Raw genomic sequence first — 13,436 nt, 5'->3', positions numbered from 1 at the left:
CTCAGAGCATTCCCGGTGAGCAGGTGTTGTGCTAACAGCTGTTGTTAATCCAGGGAAGGTGATACTATTTTTATTGCCTCCATTTTATAGAGGAGAACAGAGAGACACAGAAAGGCAAGGTACATTTCCTGGACCAAACAATTTTTAAGCAACAGAGGCAGGATTTGAAGCCAGGCAGCCTGCCTAACCTGTGGCCCTCACCCCGAATTGCCCAGAGGACGAATTGAAACAAACTGTGGGGCCCTGGGACTGAGTCAGTAAATCTGGGATGGACCCAAAGATGTGCATTTCTAACAATCTCCCAGGTGATGTTAATGTGACCTGCCTGGAGACCTGCTTAGGATCACCTAGGCGGCTTTTCAACTCTTCCCATGCCTTGGGTCCATCCCCAGGCATCTTAATTTTATTGACCCAGAATAGGGGCCTCACGGATATTTTCTGAAACTCAGGTGATTCGATGGTACACTCAGGGTTAAGAACAGATCCCACCTTCTCCTATGGCAGGGGCCAGCGAACTACCCCCGTCAAGTCAAATCTGACTCTGTTTTGCTAAACCCAGTTTTACTGGAACAGTCACACCCATATCATACATTTACCTGTTTTCTATGGCTGCTTTTACATTACAGTGACACAGTGGAATAGGCACAGCAGAGGCAGTGTGGCCCACAAAATCTAAATTGTGTCTTCTCTCTCTCTACAGAAAAACTTTGCCCACCTTGGTCCTGCACTGTTGCTACACAGGGTGTGGTTCCGGGCTGAGCATCTTCAGCATAGCTGGGAGCTGGTTGGAAACACTGAATCCCAGCTTTAGTGAATTAGTCTTGAATCCCAGGTGTAGTGAATTAGTCTGCAGTGGAAGAAGGTTCCCAGGCAGTCTGTGTGCACAGCAAAGTTTGAGAAGTCCTGTCCCTGCCGTCTGACTGCTGCCACCCTCTCCAGCCACTTTTTGCCCTGTACCCTTGGCTCCCACTCAGTCCTTATCCTCCAAGACTTCATTGCACTACCTGCTCAGAGAGGTCCTCTCCTGTCCTCATAAGTTAGATATCCTTTGCGATTTTTCTCTTGTGGCATCTTTTTTTAAAAAAATATTTTATTTATTTATTTGACAGAGAGAGATCACAAGCAGGCAGAGAGGCAGGCAGAGAGAGAGGAGGAAGCAGGCACCCCACCGAGCAGAGAGCCCAACTCGGGGCTCGATCGCAGGACTCCGAGATCACGACCCGAGCTGAAGGCAGAGGCTTAACCCACTGAGTCACCCAGGTGCCCCCGTGGCATCTTTTTTATTTTTCTTCCTTGCACGTCACCTCAAATCTGTGACTAAATATTCATTTGCGTGTTTATCCCATTAATGTCTGGCCCCCTCACTAGACTAGAAGCCTCAGGGGGTGAAGCCTGCCTCCTGGACATGAGAGAGCGCTCTGGAAGGTACAAAGCACAGTGAGTGCTGCTTTCAGGAAGGAATAATGAAAAGGGGAAAGGTAACTTGGAAGTAGCTTGATGGGAAAAACCAAAACCAATTACTATGCAGACCAGGGAGGGCACAACCTAGAAGGTCCTGCCGGATGAGCAACTAGCAGATTTAATTTCCTCTTTTTGTATTCCGGGGTTAAATATTAGTATTCAATCACACAGAAACACTCAAGTACTTCGGTAAACCTCTGCAGACCAAGGATCCAATTTTACCAGCTGTTCATTAAATGAAATATCCATATATATGTATCGGGAATTTAATTAGAAAGGCAGCAGTCCAAGGATGTGATCATTGCTTGAGAAAGTTACATTTCAGGCAGCTTTTCTCTTCCAAGAGGACCAAGGAAACTCTTAATTGCCTTCTATTCTTTTTTTCCCTATTAATCACAGCTTGCCTCAACCTATTTTTTTTTTTTTTTTCCAAAATGCCCTTGGGGAGTGAACATTTTTGAATGGCTAACTTTTTAGATGGAGATTATGCACACCAGCTGCTCTTGTCTAAAGCTATAGTGTCTTTCAAAACAGAACACAAGCCAGATGGCTTAAGATGATCAACTTCAGGCCCTAGGCATAACATTCACTAATAGTGGGATAAGATCAGTGGTTTTCCTGGAGAAGTAGACGAGCTCAAAGGAGGAAAGAAGAAATATCATAAACTCATTTTGCCCCCAAAGAGCCTCAAAGGTGATTAGAACATTGCTGGCTGCAACTGGTGGGTGTATGCCTAATATTTGAAGTACATTTTGGTAATCCCTCCCTCCCCAAATAAAAGGGCATGATGTTTGGAAGGAGTCCACTGCAAGAGGGAAAACAGCCTGAATGAGGAGTCTGGAGACATGGTTTCTGGTCCAAGCTGAGAAACATTGGGCCATTCCTTTAACTTAACCTCATTTTGATACTCATTTTACTCATCTTTAAAATAAGGTGGTTGTAGTATATTTATCTATCCATTAATTTATCTATAGGCATTGTGTTAGGCAGCAGGTGGCAATGAAAAGTAAAACCAGACATGGTCTTTGTCATCATAGATCTTATAGTCCGTTGAGGGACCGAGTTATTTTTGAAGGAATTATATCAAGTGTAAAATTACAACTACATTACATGCTATAAAGCAGAGATTTCTCTAAAAGACTCTAGAGCCAAACCATCAGTAAGTCTGGCCAACAGTACCTTCGAAATTCATTCCAGATCAAGCCACTTCTCATCACCTCCCACCATAGTCAGGCTACCTTTGCTTCCTGCCCAAATTCCTATTCTTACACACTTCCATGCTTTGATTCCTGCCCTTCTTAATGTACTCTTCACACAGCAGTGAGAGTGATCTTTGAAGACCAGACATGAGGCCAATTATCTCCCTGTTCAAAATTTCCAGTGGGTTTCCATCTGGCTTAAACTCCAGTACCATACATGTGTGGCCCATGGGCTCTCCATGATATTGGCCATAGCCCATGATTTCCAATCTTAACCTCTTCACTGTGATTCCTCCACTCCAGCCACACCAGTCTCCTTGCTTTTCTTGAATACACCAAAGTTGTCTCTGCTAGGAAATATCCTTATCTTGCCCCCCGGACAGCCTCATTTTATTCCTGTGTTCTCTCAGGTCTCTGCCCAAATGTCACACCTTAGAGATACCTCTCAACCACCCCATCAAAAACAACCCTCAACTTCCTTAGAGTCAGTCACTGATCACTTAAATAACTTTTTTCCCTGGTCTTTAATACTACCTGGAAGTTATTTGTGGATATCTTTGTTGTTTATATCCTCCCTGGAGGAGGAAGTTGTCCATTTTGTTTTCCAACACCTAAAATAAGACTTATACATGAAAAGGTACTTAATGTATTTCTTGAATTATGTACTGTGATTACATATAATAAGGAGAATTGATAACTCAGGAAAGTCTTCCTTAAGGGGCTGCTGTTTAAGCTAATATCTAGAGGAATGGTGAGAATTAAACTGCCTAAGAGGCTATGGTGTTCCAGAAGGGAGGAAACCTTGTGTGAAGGTCCTGTGGTAGGAAGGAAAACAGAGTGGTCAAGGAACCAAAGGAAGTCCAGTATGAATAGAGCACAGAGCAAAGCACGACACTTAATGAGGCTGGAAAAGAAGTGACCAATGTATGGCTTTGCAGGGTCTTTCAGTGATTTCTATCTTTATCTCAAAATCAGTGAGAAATCATTAAAGGCTCTTAACTGGGGGAAAGGGGAGGGGAGGAACCAAATAAAAAGAAATAGTCAAAGTGATTTAAAGACCCATTTTTGCTCTGAAATTCTAAGATTCTATGAAAAGTTTATCAGCAAAAAGTCAATTTCAGTGACACAGATTTGAGCAACCGAATTTTGTAGTTACTCAAATATCATCTCTTTGGGATTTTATGCTCATGCTAAGTTTAGCACTCTACCTTTCTTCACTCCCCTAAAAAAAAAAAAAAAAAATGGAGTCAAAATTTCCACTTACAGGTGAAAACATGACTTTTGAGTGAAAATATGACTTCTGAAGTATTATTCTAAATATGCAAGGATCTATGTTGACCGTTAACATTGGAAGCTTCTAGGCTTTTGAAGCATACATTTTTTAGCTTACCCCACCAAATAGACAGGTAGGGGTGTCAAGGCCTGGGATACCACATCCTGAATTCAGATCCTCCACTGGTCTGCAATTGATGCACCTTTAAACATCAGACCCTCATCTGTGGAAGGGGGATGATGATAGCATTTTCCTCACTGAATTGTCATGAGGATCAAATGTGATAATGTAGATAAAGTGTTTAATAAGTGCTGAGGGAGTTGATGTAACCCCCTTGACACTGGTATTCAAAGATCGAGTGGGTGAATAAAACTGGAGTCAACCATCTCCATCTACCTGGGCTGGTTCTAGCCCAGCCACCTCTTGCTTACTGGCTGAAGACAGGGACATAGCTACAGGTCCAAATGCAGGGCACACATCTCCTTTCTCAGTGGAGAGTTAAGCAGATACGCAATGTATGGAATCGCAACCTCTCTTTCAGTATCCAATACACTATCTGACTCAATAACTTTTTTTTTTTTAAGATTTTATTTATTTATTTATTTGAGAGAGAATGAGAGATAGCACGCAAGAGGGACAGAAGGAGAATCAGACTCCCCCTGAGCAGGGAGCCTGATGTGGGAATTGATCCCAAGACTCCAGGATCATGAGCTGAGCTGAAGGCAGTTGCCTAACCAACTGAGCCACCTAGGCATCCCGACTCAGTAACTTTTCTAGCTGCTGACCGAGATGACAATGGAACATTGATGCCTAATTGCAACTTTCTCCATGAAGAAATTGAAAGAACAGATGGGGCATTGAGAAATAAAACAAATGAACGGATATATAAAAACCTTCAAGTTTTAGGGAGAAAATAGACACTTACCTAAAATATTTTGCATGTAAAGATACATATATATGGATTTATGAGGTGGATCTCTAACAGACACACCATCAACCATCAATTTACCTCTTATCCTTAGCATAGTGACTGTTAATTACAAAAGACTACATGTGCCCAAATTGTTGGGATATCTAGTAACAAAGGGGGTTTATAAATTGTGTTTGTCCAAGGGGGACTGGGCACCCTTGGCTGGTAAGCATTAAAAGTGGATCTGCCATAGATTTAAGCAAGTGTGCCAAAGTAGTATTTTACCAAATAATACCCAAAGTCTTTAAATGGTAGTATTAGTTCCCTGAGGTGCTATTACTCTATTTTCCAACCCAATTGTGTATTTGACTCACTCCCCACCTCATAAAATCTAAAAAGTTATTTGCCTTCATTGAGCAGTGCAAATCCATTAATTTGTTTAGTACTTGCCTCTACCCAGTTAAATCGCTTATAAATGTGCATCAGGGTTTGTGAACATTTTCATGACAAGTCCCTCGGGGTCCAAGATTAGGTGTTTTGTGGTTGTTTCAGGATGATGACAATAGTCATAGAAAAGGGGGAAAATCAAGAAAGAATTGCAGTTGGGAATAGTTTTTTAAGGCAAAATTCTTGGAAAAAAATCCTCCATTTGGAAACTGGATTCATGGCATTAATCCAGGAAATGCAGATGTTGGGAGCTCAAAGAGGATTGTTTGGAAGACACTAGGTGAGGCAATTAGATGCCATCATATGTTATTATATCAATTTCATTTCCAAAAACACACTCCATGCATGGTTTGAAAGGACATCTGACAAGCAGGATGCTTTTATCTAAATGACATTTCTTTCTTCCGGGTTCCACCAAAGCCCTTATAGCAAAATGCCCCTTTGGCTTACACCTCCTGGAGTGTGAACTGTACTGTCTCAAAACATCACAGCGTCAAGTTTAGGATAGTTCCTATCTTGCTGAATCTGAAGGAATTATTATTGACTGAGTGCCAACTATGCACCAAGAACTAAAAATCTATAATCTCATCAAGTCTCCGATGTAATCCTCTGCTTGCACATGGTATTTACTTCAGGTGAGGAAGATAAAGTTCAGAGAGATTATGTGACTTTCCCATGGTCATCAGCTAGTAAGAAACCTAATCTTGGCTCATTTATTCATACAACAGATATAGCTACTAGGTGGCTAGCCCCGAAGATATCCTAGTCAATACAAAAGATGAAATAATCACAGTTTAATGGAAGAGAAATATGACTGGAAGTCTAGGGTACTGTGGGGACCTAGGGTAGGGTACCTTACCTAGAACAGAAGGTCCAGTAATGCTTTCTCAAGGAATGGGCCTTGAGCTGAGCCTTAAGGGGAAAAAAGGAGTTAGCCAGCTTCAGAGTCTGGAGAACTCTGTTCTAGGAATTCTAGAGGGAATTCCAAATGCAAATAGTGGGAGGTGGGAGAGAGCAAGAGTTTGTTTTTATTTCTGTTTTGGTTAAAAGACTGGAGGATTGGGAGTGGTGGCAAAGAAATGGAAAGACATGAGGAAGGAGATAGATAAAGTTGGATGGTGAGAGGATTCTCAACCATGGTAAGGAGTTTCGATCATATCCAAAATCACTGGAATTAGCAAAGTACAGGTTTTTGGAAGCTCACCAAAGCTGAAATATGGAGAATGTTAGAAGAGAAACAAAACTAGAGGCAGGGAGGTGAACTAGGAGCCAGTTGTTTTCTGGGTGAAAGAAAGGATGGTGCTTGGGAACTAGAAACAGAAATGACCTGGAGATTATTAGGAAATGAAATTGTTAAGACTTGGAGACTGATGAGATGGGATTGTTGATGAGGGTTGACAGAAGGACAGGACTTCAAGACCACTCCAGAGTCTTCTGGTGGGGCCATTGGGTCATGCCATATGTAGGAAGTAGGGAAGGTGTGTAGTGAGATAGTAAGTGCCATTTGGCACTTGAGTTTGTAGTGGAAGATGTTCAGGAGTCTTGTGGGCAGTGAGATATCTGGGTCTGGAGTTCTGAAGAGAGGTCTGGCTTTGGGGGATGTGTTAGGAAGTCTCTGGTAAATTTGATGGGTACATTTATGTGTCAACTTGACTGAAGTAAGGGATGGTAAGACATTATTTTTGTGTGTGCTTGTGAGGTATTTCCAGAAGAGATTAGTATTTGAATTAAAGAATGAATAAAGATCACCTTCACCAAAGCAAGTGAGCATCACCCAATCCACTGACAGTCTGAATAGAACAAAAAGACAGAGGAAGGGCAAATTTGCTCTTTTTACTTGAGTTGGAACATCCATTTACTATTGCCCTCAGACATTGGCACTCCTGGCTCTCGGGCCCTCAGACTTGGACTAAATTACACCATGGGCATTCCTGGTTCTCTGGTTTGCAAATGGTAGATCACAGGACTTCTCAGCTTCCATAATCATGAGAGAAGATTCTTATAATAAATCTCCTCATATATTTCTGTATATCTAACTATTGGTCCTGTTCCTCCGAAGAACTCTGACTAACATATCAAGCAAATGGTGACCAAACCTGAGGGAGAGATTGAAACACCCACAGAAATATAGAGAGGCCAATTCCATCTTTACAGAGCATGTGTTTGAGCTGCTTCTCATAACCAGAGGTATATGCTCTTTCTCTAATGATGGGGTCACCTGAGTCCTTGCTACTATCTCCCTCCATGTTCCGACAACAAAATCCTCAAAGGGATGATGGGAATTCAGGAGTGGGTCACCGCCAACAAACTAACATCTCCAGACACAAGTCAAACAGCACTGTCTAGGGACAAATTTCTGTTTTTTAGTGTGGAAAGAAAGAATTCCATTCTTAATTCAATTTTTGGCTAGAGCAGAATCTACAGTATACTTTTATCTAAAACACTGCATTTACTGAAATAGCTAACAAACTTATGCTAGATTGGGTCTCCCCTAAAGCAGATTCTGGACTGGAATTTGTGCAATTACTTTATTTAGGGAGTGATCTATGGAAGCACTGGTAGAGGAGCTGGGGAGTGAGACAGAAGAAGGAAGGAAGCCAATGTAGAACTGTTAGTGGACAGACACGTTGTCATTCTGGGGAGCTGGAGCTCATTCCCTTGGGGGCACCTCTGGAAGAATGTATAGGTCATACCTCAAAAGTTTCCTCTTCCAAGGTGTGAGAAAGCTGGGATATTCACCAACTTTCATGTACTACTGGGTGAGGGGTTGCTCTAGAGGGTGTTAATGCCCAGGCCCTTTTGACCTACTCTACATGAACCAGTCATGCTCCCAAGGCTGGAGAAAGCCCTCAGGACTTTACAGGTGCTTAAAGTAAAAAGTCTGCAGTGTGCACCAAAACAGTGGGAGCAGAGGGAATGTGGGGAGGGCTCTGATGTCATCTTCTAGCCAGCAGAGAAAAGCTTGGAAGTGAGGGAGATCTGCTACAATGCATAACATCATCTTCTTAGTGTTAGAGATAGTCTAATCATCCCAGACAGTTGTAGAAGTGAAATGAGTATAGAATTGACCATACATGCTGGCTGTGGTGAGGTAGGGTACCAAAAGATGGCATGTGGACCATTTGACACACTGTGGGATTATTTTCCACCCAACAGTAATAGCCAAATGTGACTATGACTTGCTCATGATCTTCAAAGTTCTATTGTATTTGGACTCATGTAGTAGAGACTTTTAGTCAGAATTTCTTGCCAAACATTAATCAACTTGTTTTTAAAGAATTCAATAAGTGATTAGCTTACAGTTTTTTAAGCCAACACAAAAGCCTTTGCCAATGAAGTCTGGCAAAATCTTTCCCCTCCAACGTCTAGGATACAGTACTTAAGAGCATTACAGGAGCAATTTAGAGTCAAATTGATACCCAATCCTTAATTGTAAATGGTTAAAGAATGGTTAACATATAGTTATTAGGCCTTTGTGACTCGAGGGGAAGGTTGAGGTTTCCATTCATAATACCAAGTTAGTTTGTAAGCTACATCTTTTTTCTCTCCACTCTCCTGCTTGAGCACTTGGAGGAAAACTTTCTATTCATAGCAAAATTAAACCAGTAAATCTCCTTGGACTCGCTATTTAGAAACATAAGAAAGTATTATTTTTAGGTTTATCTCAGTCCATGAAGACAACTCATAAAAGGTAAGATTTATAGTCTGCTGTTTTTTGCTTTAGCAAAAACGAAGGTCAGAAGCTGAGACACACGAAGAGGCCATACTCCCTCCTTCATTTTGCCTGAGGTTTCGCATGTTAGTGAATTTTCTGAGTGCAACTGCTCCAGATTTACACGAGAAGCATCCTTCAGCCAGACTTTTGAAATTGTAGGCCATTCATTTATCGCATAGTTAGTGAGTACATGACTAGTGCCAGGCACTGTGGAAGCGTTAGGGATATGAAAGACACAAGAGCTCTTTTCTTCTGCACATGGTTTATGTTAGCCAAACAGTATCCATTTTTATTGATGTAATCCCTTCCAGATTCCCCTGCCAGGGCCTTGGGGTCACCCCAAGAAAAAAAATTTTGGAAGGAGGGTGAGGAATCAAGGCAGGGAGTGAGACCAAGTCTCTAACTATTCTTTCTCCCTTAAAAATACTGGCCTTCCACTCCTTGCTGTTTTGTAAATGATCCTCTATGACTTTGTAACTCTCAGCTCACTTGAAGACCTTCAGGTTGACTTGGGGTCTTTATTTTAAAATTCTGAAAACCTCAGAGCTTCTGCTGAAAGCAGCAAAGTGGTTCTGTTATCCCAGAATCATTATCCAAAGAAACGAAAACACCACGTGTGCCTCTCCCAGTGTTCTACATGCAGGAAGGATTTGACTGCTCTAGAAAAAGTTTCCCGAAGTTGTAAAGCATAAGATATGAAGAGATACATAGTGAAGTCAGAACAGACATACCTCGCAAACACCTCTTCTACAACACTGGTATGCCCAAGTGCTAGGTCTTTCCTTAAGTAATCTCTGCAAACTGGAAGGCTTCCAGGGGAAAAGGGAGATTGCAGTGTTTGGCGAGTTAGCCATTTCTGTTAATCATGTGTTATACTCCATGGAAACAAGTTATTTCAGGGAGTTCAAAACATGGAATAAAATTGGGTTCGACATTAACTGAATTATCGGGAACACTTCTATTTGCCCTGAACCGTAAGTGTTAACCATCACCATCACCACCACCTTCATTTAGGGAGGACTCACATCTGGCGTTTCCTGCAGATCTCCTTTTCTCCTTACACTTGCCTGTGAGATAAGTAGGGATCACCGCTCTGCATGACAGGTGCAAGAAATCTCAGGAAGGTGAAATGATTGTCCCAGCTAGTCTGAAACTTGAACCTAGACCTGTTTCAGAACAAAGCTAAAGACATCCTACTTTCCGAAAAAAAAAAAAAAAAAAAAAAGAGAGAGAGAGAGAGAGACAACAACAAAAAAGTCAGCAAGGAAGAGAAAAAAAAAAGATACTGGCCAACATTTGATCACTCTGGAAAAGTTCTATATTCATGAAGCTCATTAAAGGGGGAGTATAGAAAATCGAATCTTCATACTTATTTCCTGGGACTGTGGAAGTGACAATTCTTTGGTCATAAAAACATCCAATGAGATATCACCTCACACCAGTCAGAATGGCTAAAATCAACAAGTCAGGAAATGACAGATGCTGGCGAGGATGCGGAGAAAGGGGAACCCTCCTACACTGTTGGTGGGAATGCAAGCTGGTGCAGCCACTCTGGAAAACAGCATGGAGGTTCCTCAAAATGTTGAAAATAGAACTGCCCTATGACCCAGCAATTGCACTATTGGGTATTTACCCTAAAGATACAAATGTAGTGATCCAAAGGGGCACATGCACCCGAATGTTTATAGCAGCAATGTCCACAATAGCCAAACTATGGAAAGAACCTAGATGTCCATCAACAGATGAATGGATCAAGAAGATGTGGTATATATACACAATGGAATACTATGCAGCCATCAAAAGAAATGAAATCTTGCCATTTGCAACAACATGGATGGAACTAGAGCGTATCATGCTTAGCGAAATAAGTCAAGCAGAGAAAGACAACTATCATATGATCTCCCTGATATGAGGAAGTGGTGATGCAACATGGAGGCTTAAGTGGGTAGAAGAAGAATAAATGAAACAAGATGGGATTGGGAGGGAGACAAACCATAAGTGACTCTTAATCTCACAAAACAAACTGAGGGTTGCCGGGGGGAGGGGGTTTGGGAGAAGGGGTTGGGATTATGGACATTGGGGAGGGCATGTGATTTGGTGAGTGCTGTGAAGTGTGTAAACCTGGTGATTCACAGACCTGTACCCCTGGGGATAAAAATATATGTTTATAAAAAATAAAAAAATTAAAAAAAAAATTCAAGTTCACAGAAAAAAAAAATAAAAAAAATAAAAATAGGTGCTTTCTTTAAAAAGAAATGTGACGGCTGATTCTATAACTATAGGTATTCTTGACGTAAGACTTCTAATATTCTCATATCTTGAGTCTTCACGACTTCCACCAACATCTCAGATATCCCTAAACAGCATCACCACCCCTCACTCCTATCAAAACTTTTCCTCCCACAGACAAAGATCACCTTTAAAAATCTCCAGAGGGGCACCTGGGTGGCTCAGTTGGTTGGGCCACTGGTCATGATCCTAGGGTCCTGGGATTCAGTCCTGCATCCGGCTCCTTGTTCTGCTGGGAGCCTGCTTCTCCCTCTCCCTCTGCCTCTTCCCCTGCTTGTGCTCTTTCTCCCTCTGTCAAATAAATAAAATCTTTAAAAAAATAGTAAAAAAAAAAAAATCTCCATAGGTAGACATCTAAAAATAGAAATGAGAAGTCTTTTATCAAGAAAGAAAATGGGGGGGGGGGGCGCCCAGGTGACTCAGTTGTTAAGTATCTGCCTTTAGCTCAGATCATGATTGCAGGGTCCTGGGATTGAGTTCCAGATGGAGTCCCAGATCGGGCTCCCTACTCAGCAGGACGCCTGCTTCTCCGTCTCCCACTCCTCCTGCTTGTGTTCCCTCTCTTGTTGTGTCTCTCTCTAATAAATAAGTAAAATCTTAAAAAGAGAAAGAGAGAAAGAAAGAAAAAGAAAATGGGAGAAATCACTTTCTTGTTCCAGTGTTTTTCCCTCCTCCGGCCTGCCTCCTCCCCTCATCAAAACTATTCACACTTTTGATACTGAGCCTGGTAGCTGGGGTTGCACTCATTTCAAGGTGTTACTGGGTATTAATAAATGGGTGCATTTTTTTTTTCCTGCTTTCCCCCCTCTCCTCAGAGGGGGGCTTTCACTTGAATAAATTTGGGTGAGGTCAAGAAGCTAAGGTACAGACTGGGTCTGTACAGACATGGGAATGACTTTTCCTGACCTGGGCTGGTTACCCTCATTCATCCTTTCCATAGTCCTAGGTGTCTGCCACAGGCCGGGCCCTGCCCTTGGTTTTGGGACAGTGTTGGGTGAGGCAACGTTCAACCTTCGATGTACATGAGTGTGCCGTGGGGAACAGGGAGCCCGGAGCAGAGAGGGACAGTAGAGTGTGCTGTATGTTGACAAGAGAAGCATGCAAAAGACTAAAAGACGGGGTGAGAAGGGCTAACAGCCCAGAGGAGGTGAAAAACGGAAGGAGGCGATTTTGAGTTTCTGAAATTCACTTCTTTCCCTCACTGCAGCCTTCTTGAAGTGCCCCCCACCCCCGCACCCCCCGCCTCCATCTGGCCCGTACCTCCCATGCAATTACAGACCACTTGCAAACGGCTTCAGGACTTACCTCGGGGAAACTTCCACGCGGCTCTCAGCCCTCCGCGTGCCAAGCCCTGCGTGGGTTTCCTCCCGGCAAGCCCTGAGCGCACCGCCCGGAGCGCAGCGCCGAGTGCCGCCGACCGCGGGGGCGCGGTGGGGAGGGACCTCGGATGGGGACCTCGGGAACCCGGGAAGTAGCCGGAGGCGGCACGAGCTGCCTCTCGCCTCCCGGTATCCGGCAGGCTGGCGGCAGCTCCCACGCCCCTCCTTGCGCTATATAAACGCCTCTCCCCGCCCCCGCCCGACCCTTTCCCGCCCCGGCGGCCCCGGGCCCAGCGCACGTCCCTAGGGAGGGAGGCGGGTGTCGGAAGTGGGAGTTGGGGGTTAAGGGGGCTGTAACTGCCCCGCACACGTCTCCCCTGCAGGGAACCTCGACCCTCTCAGCTCTAAACCTTGGAAAAATACTGAAGGCGGGGAGACTGGGGCTTTCACCGTGCACGCCTTCTAAGCACCCAGAGGACCCGCAGGGCGGGGGATCCAAGGGGCACGAAAGATGACAGCTCTGCTCCTACTGTTGGAACTGTCGTTGGGCGACTTTGTCTCTGTCCTGGGGTCTTCGTGAAGAAAGCAGGGGCTACCAAGGGAGCCCTAGAGTCTTTGGGTGGTGGGAATTTCCTCTTGCCTGGGAATGGAGACCAGAGACTGTGCGCCGCACGTTTGAGGTCAAGCGCCCGTCGGAGGCCCCAATCAGAATTTAGGGTTTCGAGAATATCCTTGATTCTTTTTGTCTACTGGTCTAGTCGCTTAGCTGTCCATTCATTTATCTACTCATTCATTTCTCAAGTATTTGAGCGCTTAGTTTGTG

General features: G+C 43.5%; 1 protein-coding gene across 1 annotated transcript in view; it reads right to left on the bottom strand.

The window, feature by feature from the left end:
- COL6A6 (collagen type VI alpha 6 chain) overlaps positions 1 to 12,794 on the bottom strand; it is a 140,768-nt gene extending 127,974 nt beyond the window's left edge. The window contains exon 1 of the mRNA XM_059162584.1: positions 12,600 to 12,794. The gene's annotated coding sequence lies outside the window, so the exon portion shown is untranslated. The remainder of the gene's footprint in view (positions 1 to 12,599) is intronic.
- Positions 12,795 to 13,436: the final 642 nt, after the last annotated feature.

Source organism: Mustela lutreola, chromosome 2 (genome assembly GCF_030435805.1).
Source record: "Mustela lutreola isolate mMusLut2 chromosome 2, mMusLut2.pri, whole genome shotgun sequence".
In the NCBI taxonomy this organism is placed as follows: Eukaryota; Metazoa; Chordata; class Mammalia; order Carnivora; family Mustelidae; genus Mustela; species Mustela lutreola.
This window is presented reverse-complemented; position numbering and strand designations above follow the sequence as displayed.